Below are 13,887 nucleotides of genomic sequence, written 5' to 3' on the forward strand. Positions count from 1 at the left end.
TGAGGCAACAAATTCCACAAGAGTAGGACTGAGTCAGCGGCCTAGGCTAGAGCAGACCTGAGACAGCAACTGTACAGGAGCAGGTACAGGGTAGCAACTGCTGAGCAAGTGTGCCAGAACCAGAGACCCCTGTGGGTCTGGGCATGAGTGTGGGACCTCTGAGGAACTAGGCCTAAACCAGGACCTTTGTAGGTCTGGGCATTGGTCTGGGACTTCTTAGGGACTAGGCCTGAGCCAGGTCCTCTGCAGGTCCAGTGCACCTGAATCTGGGACCTCCAAGGGAGAAGATCAGAGCCAGAGACCTTTGCAGGACCAACCCCAAGCCAAGGACCTCTCAGGAACAGATCAAGACCAAGGACATTTCAGAAACAGGTTTAAGGTAGCAACCTAGACCAGAGCAGGCCTGAGACAGCAAACACCACAGGAGAGGAGCAAACTCCGGGAGCGCTGAGCAACCTGCAGGAATAGAGAGTGATCAAAGGGGTAACTAGAACCTTGGTACTGACTGTACCACAAGGAACAGCCATCTGAGCCTTGGATTCACTGGCACCTAGAAGATTAATTACCAGAGTCACAGACAGACCCAACCACACCAATTAGAGGAAATGATGAGAACACATGCAACATCACAAAGAGTAATATGACACCAGTAAAATCTAGAGACCCTACAACAGCAAGACTTGAACAACCAAATATAAATGAAGCAGAAGAAAATTACCTAAAAAATAACTTCAGGAGAATGTTTGAGACTCTTAAAGAGGAAATGGGAAATTTCCTCAAAGAAATGGAGGAAAGACAAACAAAAAATTTGAAGACATCAGCAAATCTCTTAAAGAAAACCAAGAAAAAGCAATAAAATATATGAAAGAAACTATTCAAGACTTGAAAACCGAAATAGATATAATAAAGAAACACAAGCTGAGGGAATTATAGAAACAGAAATCATGAGAAAATGATCAAGGACCACAAATACAAACACAAACAGCAAAATACAAGATGTGAAAGAGAGAATCTCAAGTGCTGAAGATACAATAGAGGAAATAGACTCATCAGTCAAGGAAAGTGTTAAACCTAAGAAAAGCTTAACACAAAATAGCCAGGAAATATGGGACACCATGAAAAGAACAAACTTAAGAATAATAGGAATAGAAGTTCAACTCAAAAGCACAGAAAATATATTTAACAAAATCATAGGAGAAAACTTTCACAACCAAAAGAAAGATATGCCTATGAAGATACAAGAAGTGTACAGAGCACCAAATAGACTGGTTCAAAAAAAAATCCCCTTGCCACATAATAATCAAAACACTAAAAATACAAAAGAAAGAAAGACTATTTAGAGCTGCAAAGAAAAAAGACCAAGTAACATATAAAGGCAGACCTATCAAAATTACACCTGTCTTCTCATTGGACACAATGAAAGCCAGAAGGTTGTGGTCAAGCGTTATGCAGACATTAAGAGACTGTGGATGCCAGCCCAGACTATTATACCCATCAAAACTTTCAGTCACCATTGAAGGACAAAACAAGTTATTCCATGACAAAACTAGATTTAACCAATACCTAGACATAAACCCAGCCATACACAAAGTACTAGAAGGAAAACTCCAACCCAAAGAAGTTGGGTATATCAACAAAAACACAGACAATTGATGATATCACAGCAGCAAATCCTAAAGAAGGAAAAAATACACAGATAACCATCACCAACAATGAAAACTAAATTAACAGGAGAGAGCAATCACTGGCCATTAGTATCCCTTAATATAAATGGACTCAACTCACCTATAAAAAGACACATGCTAACAGATTGGATAGAAAAACATAATTCATTCTTCTGTTGAATACAACAAACATACCTCAACCTCAAAGACAGACATTGTCTCAGAATAAAGGGTTGGGGAAAAAATTCCAATCAAATGGACCTAAGAAACAAGCGGGTGTAGCTATCCTAACATCTAAAAACATAGACTTCAAACTAAAATCAATCAAAAGAGACAAAGAAGGACATTTCATATTAGTCACAGGAAAAATCCATCAGGAGGAAATCTCAATACTGAACATCTATGCCCCAAATACAAGGGCACCCTCATATGTACAAGAAACACTTCTGAAGCTTAAATCATACATTAAACCCCACACACTAATAGTGGGAGGCTTCAACACTCCCCTCTTACCACTGGACAGGTCAGTCAGAAAAAAATGAACAGAGAAATAGGAGAACTAACAGATGTTATGACTCAAATGGACTTACCAGACATCTACAGACTATTCCATCCAAACATAAAAGAATATAGCTTCTTCTCAGCACCACATGGAACCTTCTCAAAAATTGACCACATACTTGGTAACAAAAACAAGCCACAACAGATTTTTAAAACAATTGGACTAACCCCATGTATCCTATCAGATCACCATGGCTTAAAACTAGAATTCAACAGCAATACTAATTCCAGAAAGCCCACAAACACAAGGAAATTAAACAATGCTCACCTGAATCATCAGTGGGTAAAGGAAGAAATAAAGGAAAAGTTATAGACTTCCTAAAATTCAATGAAAATGACCACGTAACATATCCAAATTTATGGGATACAATGATAACAGTGTTAAGAGGAATGTTAGTAGGAGTAAATGCCTACATAAAGGAGCTGGAAAAATCCCACACTAGTGAATTAACAGAACATTTGAAAACTTTAGAACAAAAAGAAGCAAACTCATCCAGGAGGACTAGATTACAGGAAATAATCAAATTGAGAGCTAAAATCAATAAAATAGAAACAAAGAAAACAATATAAAGAATCAATGAGACAAAGAGTTGGTTCTTTGAGAAAATCAACAAAATAGACAAACCTTTATCCAAACTAACCAAAAGGCAAAGAAAAAATATCAAATTAACAAAATCAGAAATGGAAAGGGGGACATAACAACAGACACAAAGGAAATACAGAGACTCATCAGGTCATATTTCAAAAATCTGTACTCCACAAAGTTGGAAAACTTAAAGGAAATGGACAACTTTCTGGATAAATATCACTTACCAAAATTAAATCAACACCAGATGTACAAATTAAACAGGCCTATAACTGATGAAGAAATAGAAACAGTCATCAAAAGTCTCCCAAACAAACAAAAAGCCCAGGACCAGGTGGTTTCAGCTCAGAATTGTACAAGATTTTTAAAGAAGAACTAATACCAATACTCCTCAAATTATTCTACACAATAGAAACAGAAAAAACACTAACAAACTCTTTTTATGAGGCTACAATTCCCTTGATACCCAAACCACAGAAAGACATTACTAAGAAAGAGAATTATAGACCAATCTCACTCATGAACATTGATGCAAAAATACTAAATAAAATATTGGAAAATCAAATCTAAGAACACATCAGAACCATGATCATGTCGACTTCATTCCAGAGATGCAGGATGCTCAACCATACAACAATAACATGTGCTCAACTATGTTCATAGCAGCATTGTTTGTCATAGCCAGAACCTGAAACCAACCTAAATGTCCCTTGACCGAAGAATGGATAAGGAAAATGAGTTACATTTCCACAATGGCATACTACACAGCAGAGAAAAATAATGACATCTTGAAATTGGCAGGCAAATGGATGGAACTAGAAAACATCATATTGAATGAGGTAACCCTGAATGAGAAAGACAATTATCACATGTACTCACTCATGAGGGTTTTTAAACATAAAGCAAAGAAAACCAGCCCACAGATCACAATCCCCGAGAACCTAGGCAACAATGAGGATGCTAAGAGAAACATACATGGATCTAATCTACACGGGAAGTAGAAAAAGACAAGATCTCCTGAGTAAATTGAGAGCATAAGAACGTTGGGGGAAGGTTGAAGGGGAGGGAAAAGGCAGGGAGAGGAGCAGAGAAAAAATGTAGAGCTCAATAAAAATCAATTAAAAAAAAGCAAAAGCAGGCACAGACAAACAGATTCCTAAGTGCCCTGCAGTCTGGCTGAATTGATGAGTGTCATGGTTAATTACAGAACCTAGCTCAAAAATATAAGGTGGAGCTGGGCAGTGGTGGCGCTTATCTTTAATTCTAACATTTAGGAGGTACAGGCAGGTGGATCTCTGAGTTCAAAGCAAGCCTAATCTACAGAGGGAGTTCCAGGACAACTAGGTCTGTTACACAAAGAAACCCTGTCTTGAAAATAATTGGAGTATATTTATACTTCACCACATATATTCATATATATATTCATATATGTGCATATATACATATTGAAAAGCAATTGAAGAAGACATCTGACATCCATCTCTCATCTCCTCAGGTTTTTACATACCCATACAAATGCACATACACACATATACACACTCAGATAAACACATACATACATGAACACACACGCATATGTACTACACACAAAGATATTGATGTTGCTATAAGACTATATGACCCTTCCCCAACATACAGGCAATAACCTCCCTCCAAAAACCCACCTGGCATTGTATCAAGCCAAGAAACTTCTGCATAGCAAAAGAAGCAGGCAATGAGATGGAGGCAAGCATGCAAGACTCAAGTTTTCACTGAGTCTATATATACATGATGCACCCATTGGAACATCCTGACCTCTCTGGGTATGAGTCATCTCCCATTGGTTAATCTTACACATCCACCAAGAGTCCTGTCTTTTGCTTGTTTCTAGCTCTCATCAAGGTGACAATCAGGATTCGTCATCACTGATGCTAAGATGTTCAGTTCTGCCCATAGACTCCTACCCAAACACCATGTCCCCCTTCATTGTGCCACTACTACAATATGTTCGCCTTATTGAGACTGCTATTATAGTATGTTGGCAGTAGCCAAGCTTGGAATCTGGTTTCACCTCCACCGAGGGTAAAATCTTACTCAGTCTTCTACCCAGGTGGGCAGGAAATTGCCTAATTGGAAAGCATAAGGCTCAAGGTCTGTCTTTTGCTGTCACACAACTCAGGTATATCAAGCATAACCCACTTTCCAGTGTCTGGTACTGTATTGTTGTCTCTAGTATGCTATTGTCTACTCTCTTGCTCTCCTGAAACTTGGTTTTTAGATATTGTTAAGAAATAAATCCCTAGGTTTGTCAACTATAGACTCAATGTTCTTTGTTTATGGCTAGAGTCCACTTATGAGTGAGTATATACCATATTCATCTTTTTGGGTCTGGGTTATCTCACTCAGGATAGTGTTTTCTATTTTCATACATTTGCATGCAACATTCAAGATGTCATTGTTTTTTACCGCTGAGTAGTACTCTAATGTGTATATGTTCCATACTTTCTTTATCCATTCTTCCATTGAGGGGCATCTAGGTTGTTTCCAGGTTCTGGCTATTACAAATAATGCTGCTATGAACATAGTTGAACAAATGCTTTTGTAGTATGATTGGACATCTCTTGGGTATATTCCCAAGAGTGGTATTGCTGGATCTTGTGGTAGGTTGACTCTCAATTTCCTGAGAAACAGCCACACTGATTTCCAAAGTGGTTGCACAAGTTTGCATTCCCACCAGCAATGGATGAGTGTTCCCCTTACTCCACATCCTCTCCAGCATAGGCTATCATTGATTCCTCTCTGAACTAATGTGAAGTTTTGAAACTAACATGAAACCTTGGTTCAGACATGGTACCCTGACAATCAGCAGTCCATAATAGCATATGATACCAAGACAATTTATTGACAGGAAGAAGAGTGATTTGAAACTAGAAATCAAAACTTAGAACATTACTAGTAAACAAATTTTCAAGTGCTGATTTCAAATGTTTGGTGTATCATGTGCACAGCATAGAACAGGAAACCTGGGCAGCTGGGCTTTCACTCTGCCTTGTGTGTTGGTGATAAACCAAGTTCTATCTTTTAGATAAACAAGTCTAATTTGGTGTCTTTTCATTTCTGTGTTTTATTTTATTTATAATAGCTCTGTTATAAAACAAATTTTTAAACATATTTTAAAAACATATTTTCTATTAAGGAAGTACTGTGCATCTCGTGAAGAAGAATGTAGTGAGAAATCACTATGCAATATAAAACATTGCTATGTCAAAAAAAAGGAAATAAATCCCTTTGCTATCACTTTAGAGAAAGTGAGAGAAGAAACATTGTCTACATATATATAATTGAAGCCTCCTCATTAAACACCGTTTTCAGTGGTTCCATAAACAGCATTTTTAATGGCTTCATAGTATTCAGCAGCAGATGCACCATGCTTCTCTACCCCTTGTCCAGTGGTTGGACAGTCCCGTGTCTGCCCCTTTCACTGCATACCACTCAAAACACTACAACTGGGACTATCTTTATGTGCAAACTTTTGTCAACTTTTTTTTTTTTTTTTTTACAGTGCATCTCTTAAACTCTACTTAAAGGCAAAGGTTTTCCACAATTCCCTCATGGAGCAGTTCTGTCAGTGAACAGGTCTGCACACAAAGTTAATCAGTTGTTTGCAGGTTTCTGAAAATGGACTTGTTATTTATTCTCTCCATTTTGAACTAAAACCCATTAGTGTGTGTGTGTGTGTGTGTGTGTGTGTGTGTGTGTGTGTGAGTGTGTGTGTGTGTGTGCTTGTACGTGTGTGTACACACATGAGTATTATGCCTGAAGAAAATAGGTGTCTGCTCCCCTGGAGCTGGAGTTAACAGGCAGTTGTGAGCCATCCATGAGTACTGGGACCCAAACTGAAGTCCTCTGTAGTGCAATCTTAACCTCTGAGCCATCTCTCCAGCCCCAAATGATTCCTCTGGTACTTAAAATTTTCTGACTACCAGCTACTATCCTAAAGGAATTGTTTTGTCTCTCCTCTTTCCTGCTGAAAATTACTGTCAGATGCTTTACAAATGGAAAGACACCACATCCTGGTCATCTTGTACCAGTGAATTTATTAACAGACTGCCCCCTAGCATGTTTGTCTGGCCTATTGTGCTGTGTGCCATGAAGACAACACCAACACACAGCACAATAGCAATGCTGTTGTCCTCAGTAGCTTAGGAAGCCTTGGGCTGGTATGATAACATGTTCTTAAAAGCCATAACTAATAGGGTTTTGGTCAAATGTGGATTTAAAACTTCCTTTTAAATTTCAAGAGGGTTATTTCAAAAGTAAACTATAAATTCACTGTGACAGAGACCCAGTATTTTATCAGAAGGTCCCCGTGGATACCTGGTCACCAAGCACAGCCAGGAAAGCCTGAAATATATAAGGCCAAATTAGATATAACCACGTCCATAAAGAACATCATGCCTTTCCACCGTTTGAATGCTGTGGGAGGTCAGAGGTTAACAGAAACAAATTTGAAGGGACTATTGAAGAACTCAATTTTTATGAGCAAGAAAGACATTGAGTCCTCTGGGTAGCTGATGTGTATAGAACTGTAGCAAGATTCTTGTGATTAATCCTGGGACGGCAGTCTCCTCTGAACTTGTCTGACTGTGGTCTATTGAAAGTGAACAATTTATTCTGCAACATTGTGTGTGTGTGTGTGTGTGTGTGTGTGTGTGTGTGTGTAGTACTGACTTATGTAGTACCATATCTCCTATAGAGATTTCCTGCTCTAAAAATGAGCATATAATAGACAGTGGCGAAGCTGTCTCATCAAGTGTGTGACCCACTTCCTCCCTGTATTCCCCACCCCACTCTCTGCACCAGGGACAACTGCTTAGGAAGGCTTCGTGTAAATGCTTCCATCTTTGTTGAGCACAGTTCGTACATTTGTGAGGATTGTGAGGATCCTTCTTGGTGCACAGCGTGTGAATGTCTATAGACAGCCTTAAGATTAAAAAAAAAAGAGAAAGTTGGAGAGGAGAGGAGAAAGAGAGGAGTGGGAATCAAACTTTGTCCAATCACATACAACCAGGTAACTAGGCATTTCTGCTGAGTTCCCTCAGATTCTAGAATCTTGATGAGCCTAAAGCCTTTGTCTTATTGCATAAACCTGTATTTTTGCGTGCGGGGACCAGTAGACAATCTCAGGGTTTAATTCATCTTTAAGTTCTGTCTACCTTGTTTCTTTAGACAGAATTTTCCCATCCTTAGGCTTGTGAATCCATAACTCTCTGTCAATATTTTTAAAAATTGGGGCCAGTTGTATCCTTGTGGCCATCCTTGTTTCTCGGATTCCGCTTCTGCTGCAACCAGTCTGTGCCATCCCGACACAAAGGGACTCAAGCCTCCCCTTACCTCCAACAAAGCTGCAAGAGCCCAGGAAGCATGTCTCTTGGGACTCTGTGTAGTGTGTGGAGGGTGTCCTATCTTGTTATTTGGAGGGGGCCCTGAGACAATGGAGGGCGAGAGAGAGGGCAGTGTGGAAACACAGTCTTAAACTGTGCATTAGAATATTTTTGTGCGTGGGATGCCCTTTGACCACTGCAGCCCTGGGATTTGCGCTGTTCTGCCTCACTCCCTGCTGAGCTGCCAGCAGCCTTTCTCTTTTCTCCCTCTGGCTCCTTTCCTCCCCACACTTGGATTTTTAAATTCTTTCTCAGTGGAACATGGCAATAATGCTTTCTCCATTCCTGACTTCCACAATGAACTCAACCCCAGGCAAATTTTACACATTTTTAAAAAAATCATGTGAAATACAATTCTCGCTTTATTGAAGGGCAGCTATCCCACAGAACATGCTCGTTACAGTGAAGCAAAGGGTCTGGCCTGACTGGCTGGCATCCAGTCTCAGCAAAGCAAAGTGAGGTAAGCTACGCATGAAAGACACTTGTGAAGAGAGAAAGCTCACATGCAAAGGCAGTGGCATAGAGCGAGAAGATGCTCCCGAGTTGTACAGTCCAGCCAGGGAGATAGTTCAGTCTACAGATTGCTTGCTTTGCTAGCATGAAGGCCTGAGTTTCAACCCCATGAGCCCCAGGCGACAGGGAGCCAGGCAGGTAGGGGTGCATGCACTTAGAATCTCTGCAGGGGAGGTGGAGGCAGGAAGATCCTTGGAGCTTGCCAGCAGCCAGCTTAGCCTAACCAGCCAGTCTTGGACCACTGAAACTCCATTTCACAAAACAAGGAGAACAGCTCTTAAGGTGGAACCATATCGGAGGCTCCTCTCTGACCTCCACAGGCATGTTCACACATGCGTCTGAACATACACATGTACATATACCTCCACACTCATGAACAAACACATAAAATAAGTAAATAAAAATAGTATGTGATGAGCAACCTTGACTATGAGATAACTGAGAACTGCCAGAACTTCATCTGCCTTCCAGTGCTTACCCAACCTGTTTTCTTGGACCTAATTCTCCTTGAAGATGTATTCACAGTGAATGGACTGATACAGGGAAAGCCATCTATTGAACTGGACTATTCTTTGGTGGGTTCTTTACTCCCGTGAGCACCAAAGAGGGTTCAGAACCCAGGTCTGCTCCTGGACCTCCTAGGCCGCACTGGCAGTGAAGAGCAACTGAAGTGAGCTGGACCGTCCCTTGAGTTGGGGCAGTCTGAACAGCCACCCTGGGCTGACGGCAAGACCCCTATTGTCACTTGCAGACAATGAGAAAACTCCAGTCTTCAAAAAAGTCCACGAAGAAATACAAAGCTCCTTCTAGAATTCCTAATGCAGTGTAATCCCCAGGGAAGAGAAAGGCAGAAGAAGCCAGCTCTGTAAGGGGAGCTCGTGTGGAATTTAGCTGGATCTCGTGTCTTTCAGCATCTCTGTGTTCCCCGAAGGCTCTCACAACCTTTCCACATGAGCTGGTCTGGTTTTGATTAGAGGAAAGGCATCCGCCCTCCTAAGGAGAAGCGGTTGAACTGCTGAATGCAGTTGGTGCCTTGACAGAGGAGACTCCATGCCTAGCCTCCCCTGGGGGAGCTGTGCCACGAGGGCAGAGGTGATGGGACAGCCCAGGAATGTGACTGCGGCTCTTTTGTTTCTTTCTAGCTTGTTTGTCTCACGAGAGTGAAAACGTGGGAAATAACTAGAGTGATGAATTAAACAAATACTGGAAAATATCACCACAAAATAGCCTTTACTTTTTTATTATTAGTGGTGAGTATGCATGCAGGTGTGTGTGTATTGACTGTGCATGTGTGTGAGAGTGTGTGTGACTGTGAGTGTGTGTGACTGTGTGACTGTGAGTGTGTGTGACTGTGAGTGTGTGTATGAGAGTGTGTTTGTGAATGTGTGTCTACGTGAGAGTGTGTTTGGCTGTGTAAATGTGAGTATACATGTGTATGAGTGTGAGTGTGTGACCATGTGAGTGTGTGTGACTGTGTGTGTGAAGGTATGTGTGACTGTGCATGTGTGTGGACTGTGTGAATGTGAGTGTGTATGTGTGAGAGTGTGTGTGCGATTATGCGTGTGTGTATGTGTGTGTGACTGTGTGTCACTCTGTGAATGTGAGTGTGCGTGAGTGTGTGTATGTGAATATGTGTGAGTGTGTGTGCACGTGTGTGTGTGACTGTGTGAATGGGAATGTGTGTATGTGTGAGTGTGTGTGAGTGTGTGTGTGTGTGAGTGTGTGTGAGTGTGTGTGTGTGTGCTAGGACATGCAGGTAAAGACCAGAAGACAATTTGCAGGAGTTACCTTCCTCCTTCTACCGTGTGGATCCCAGAGACTGTACTCAGATTTGCAGGCTTGACAGCGAGCATCTTTACCTGCTGAGCTGGCTCACTAGCCCCTAGAATAGTTTTTATATAAATAACTAAAGAAGAAATGTAAATTACAGTCTTTTAAGAGGAGGGGTGAAGTTGAACTCACATTCACCATAAATCATAGTCACTCAAGCAAACATGCTGAAAAACCAGGGAGGTGTGACCGCTCCAACCATTGGCACAGTTTCCTGCCTGCATCCAGTCTCTACCTCCCTTTGAGATTCTAGGTGGATGCTTTCAAGTACTGGGGACACCAGGATGCTCCTCTTCCTTGTAAGTAACTCTAAATCTTTGGGCAAGTTGCTTGCCCTCTCTGGCTTTCAACCTCTTCATCTATAACCTCAGAAGATTAAGAATACGAGAAGCTAAGACACCAGAGCACAACCTTATTAGTCCTGTTCTCTGTGTTAAGCCCAAGAGGTAAAGCGGGAGGAATGCTTCCATCTTCCTCCCCCAGCATTCAAGAGATGATTCCTAGACAACCTGCTGGCCAGGATGCCCAGTGTCCTGGAAGAAGGGACAGAACACAGAGTTAATGTTCACTTTTGAGTCAGGGCTGCTGGGTAGCAGTGAGCTGTTCCCTCTCAGCCCACTCCACTCACCTTCTCCTTAGCTTGGATTTTATTAAAAGATCAACAGGAAGATATTGGAAAGAAATCATCCTGCTTAGCAAAAATAGAGCATGAACCAAGTATGAATTTTAAAATGACTAGTAAACATCTGAGGTGGTATACAGGAGTAGGTAAAACTAATTTTAATATGTGTATTTAATCCATGGATAATAACTAAAATATTATTTGAATATAAGACTACTAAAACATCATTATTGTCATACTTCGTATTTCTTTTCTGTCAAGCCTTAAGAATGTGATCTGTACTTTTCCATAGCATCTCACAGTGTGGAGGAGACTCATTGTAAATGCTCATAGAGTAGACACATCTATAGGGAAAAGGGTAGAAAAGAAAGGGAGAAGGCTAGCCCATTTCTTAGAGCCGGATCCTCAAACAGGTTGAGTCCAGGCTACAACCTGCGTGCTGCCTGTGAATTTGGCCAATGAGAGTCATGCATGCAGCCTAACTCAAAATTATAACTTTATTTAAAACATGATCATTTTTTAAATTTATTTATTTATTAAAAGTTTCCACCTCTTCCCTGCCTCCCTTTTCCCTCCACCTCCCCACCTCCCTCTCTAGTCCTAAGAGCAGTCAGGGTTCCCTGCCTCATGGGAAGTCCAAAGTCCTCCCCCTCCCATCCAATAAAGGTGAGCATCCAAACAAACCAGACTCCCACAAAGTCAGTCCATGCAGCAGAATCAAAATCCAGTGCCATTGTCCTTGGTTTCCCAGTCTGCCCCCATTGCCAGCCACATTCAGAGTGTCCAGTTTGATCACATGCTCTATCGCTCCCAGTTCAGCTGGCCTTGGTGAGCTCCCATTAGATCAATCCCATCGTCTCAGTGGGTGGACACACCCCTCATAGTCCTGACTTCCTTGCTCATGTTCTCCCTCCTTCTGCTCCTCATTTGCACCTTGAGAAGCCCTGCTCTAACTCATAGATTATTTGGTCATTGCTTAACACACATCTGGCACCAGAGATTGAGAGAACACTTTATCTTCTTTGCAGAGAGGATAGGATAGGATAGGAGTGAGGAACTCCCAACCTGTGGTCATAGGCTCCAAGTCATGGTTGCTCATTAAAATGTCCAACAGCCAACACAAGTAGAAATTCTAAACGTGGTATATACATCCACATATATATATACATCCATATATATATACATCCATATATATATATATGACCACTAGACAAGGATATGTTCCTGGCAAGGCAATTGGGAAAGACTTGAACTTCCCTGTGCTCTCTAGTCCCAAAGCCTTGCAGAAACAATTTTGTGGGCAGTGGGCTGGATACTTTCTAAACCTAGTTCTTTAGATTTTTATGAAGGTTTTATTATACAAACACTATCATCTAAATCATTGATTATTGGTGGTAAACTCCACCTGTCTGTCCCTCTCTAATTCCTGGAAGTTGGAAAAGAGCTGAAGGTATGAATTCCTTATCTATGTCCTGGTATTTCCTAAGGCCATACCCTACACTGAAGCCAAGAAGGAGGCCCCAAACACCAGGCTTCCCAGTAGAGGTAGGGTGCTCTTATCACTGCAAAGACAGATTTCAAGGATTTCAGGAGCCGTGACTTCTTGTGACCAGGGCAGAGACCAAATGCACATTTCTCATGACCTCACGATGTCACTGTACTGAGTTGTTTTGTTCCTTTGGCCCCTGGGATGAACTAGAAGGTTCATCCCAGAGGCTACGGTCAATGGAAAGGGAACCTGGCACAGCGTGTATTCAGTAGCACAGTTCGGAAGCGCGATATAATAAGCCACAGACCCAGACTTTTTTTTTTTATTTTTCACTTTGAGACGGGGCCTCTTTTTGTATCCAAGCAGGCCTTGAACTTCAGATTCTCCTGCCTCAGTCTCCCAAATAACTAGGATTGTATCTCTCCATATCTTCCTGTGTGCATTTTAATTACCAATAAGTTTGTCTTTAAACAATAAAGTGAAAATCAGGCCTGGTTGTGCATTGCTATAATCCCACACTTTGAAGGTGGAGGCAGGAAGATCAGAAATTCAAACTCAGCCAGGGGATTACACAGTGAGTTCAAGGTCAATCTGAACTATATAGTAAAATAAAGAAAGAGAAGAAAAAAGAAAGAAAGAAAGAAAGAAAGAAAGAAAGAAAGAAAGAAAGAAAGAAAGAAAAACAGAAAGAAAGAAGCAAATAAAATGGGGAGAAAGTTGAATCTTAAAAATGAATTAACCCTGATCGCTAAGGAGGTTGAGCATGTCCTTAAAGTGTCTTCTGGCCATTCGAAGTTCATCTGTTGTGAATTCTCTGTTCAGTTCAGTACCCCATTTTTTTAATTGGGTTAATTAGAGTTTTAGTGTCTAGTTTCTTGAGTTCTTTGTATATTTTGGAGATCAGACCTTTGTCTGATGAGGGGTTGGTGAAGATCTTCTCCCAGTCCGAAGGCGGCCTTTTTGTCTTACTGACAGTGTCCTTTGCTTTACAGAAGCTTCTCAGTTTCAGGAGGTCCCATTTATTCATTGATTCTCTTATTGTCTGTGTTACTGGGGTTCTACTTAGAAAGTGGCCTCCTGCGCCTATATCTTGTAGACTACTTCCCACTTTCTCTTCTATCAGGTTCAAAGTGGTCAGATTAATGTTGATGTCTTTAATCCATTTGGACTTGAGTTTGTGCCTGGTGATAGATATGGAT

The 13,887-nt window shown here is 41.2% G+C and overlaps 1 pseudogene; it reads right to left on the minus strand.

Moving 5' to 3' along the window:
• LOC148121177 (uncharacterized) overlaps positions 1 to 12,102 on the minus strand; it is a 37,530-nt pseudogene extending 25,428 nt beyond the window's left edge.
• Between the last annotated feature and the right edge of the window lie 1,785 nt (positions 12,103 to 13,887).

The sequence above is a fragment of the Myodes glareolus genome, chromosome 8, assembly GCF_982192425.1.
Source record: "Myodes glareolus chromosome 8, mMyoGla1.1, whole genome shotgun sequence".
NCBI lineage: Eukaryota > Metazoa > Chordata > Mammalia > Rodentia > Cricetidae > Myodes > Myodes glareolus.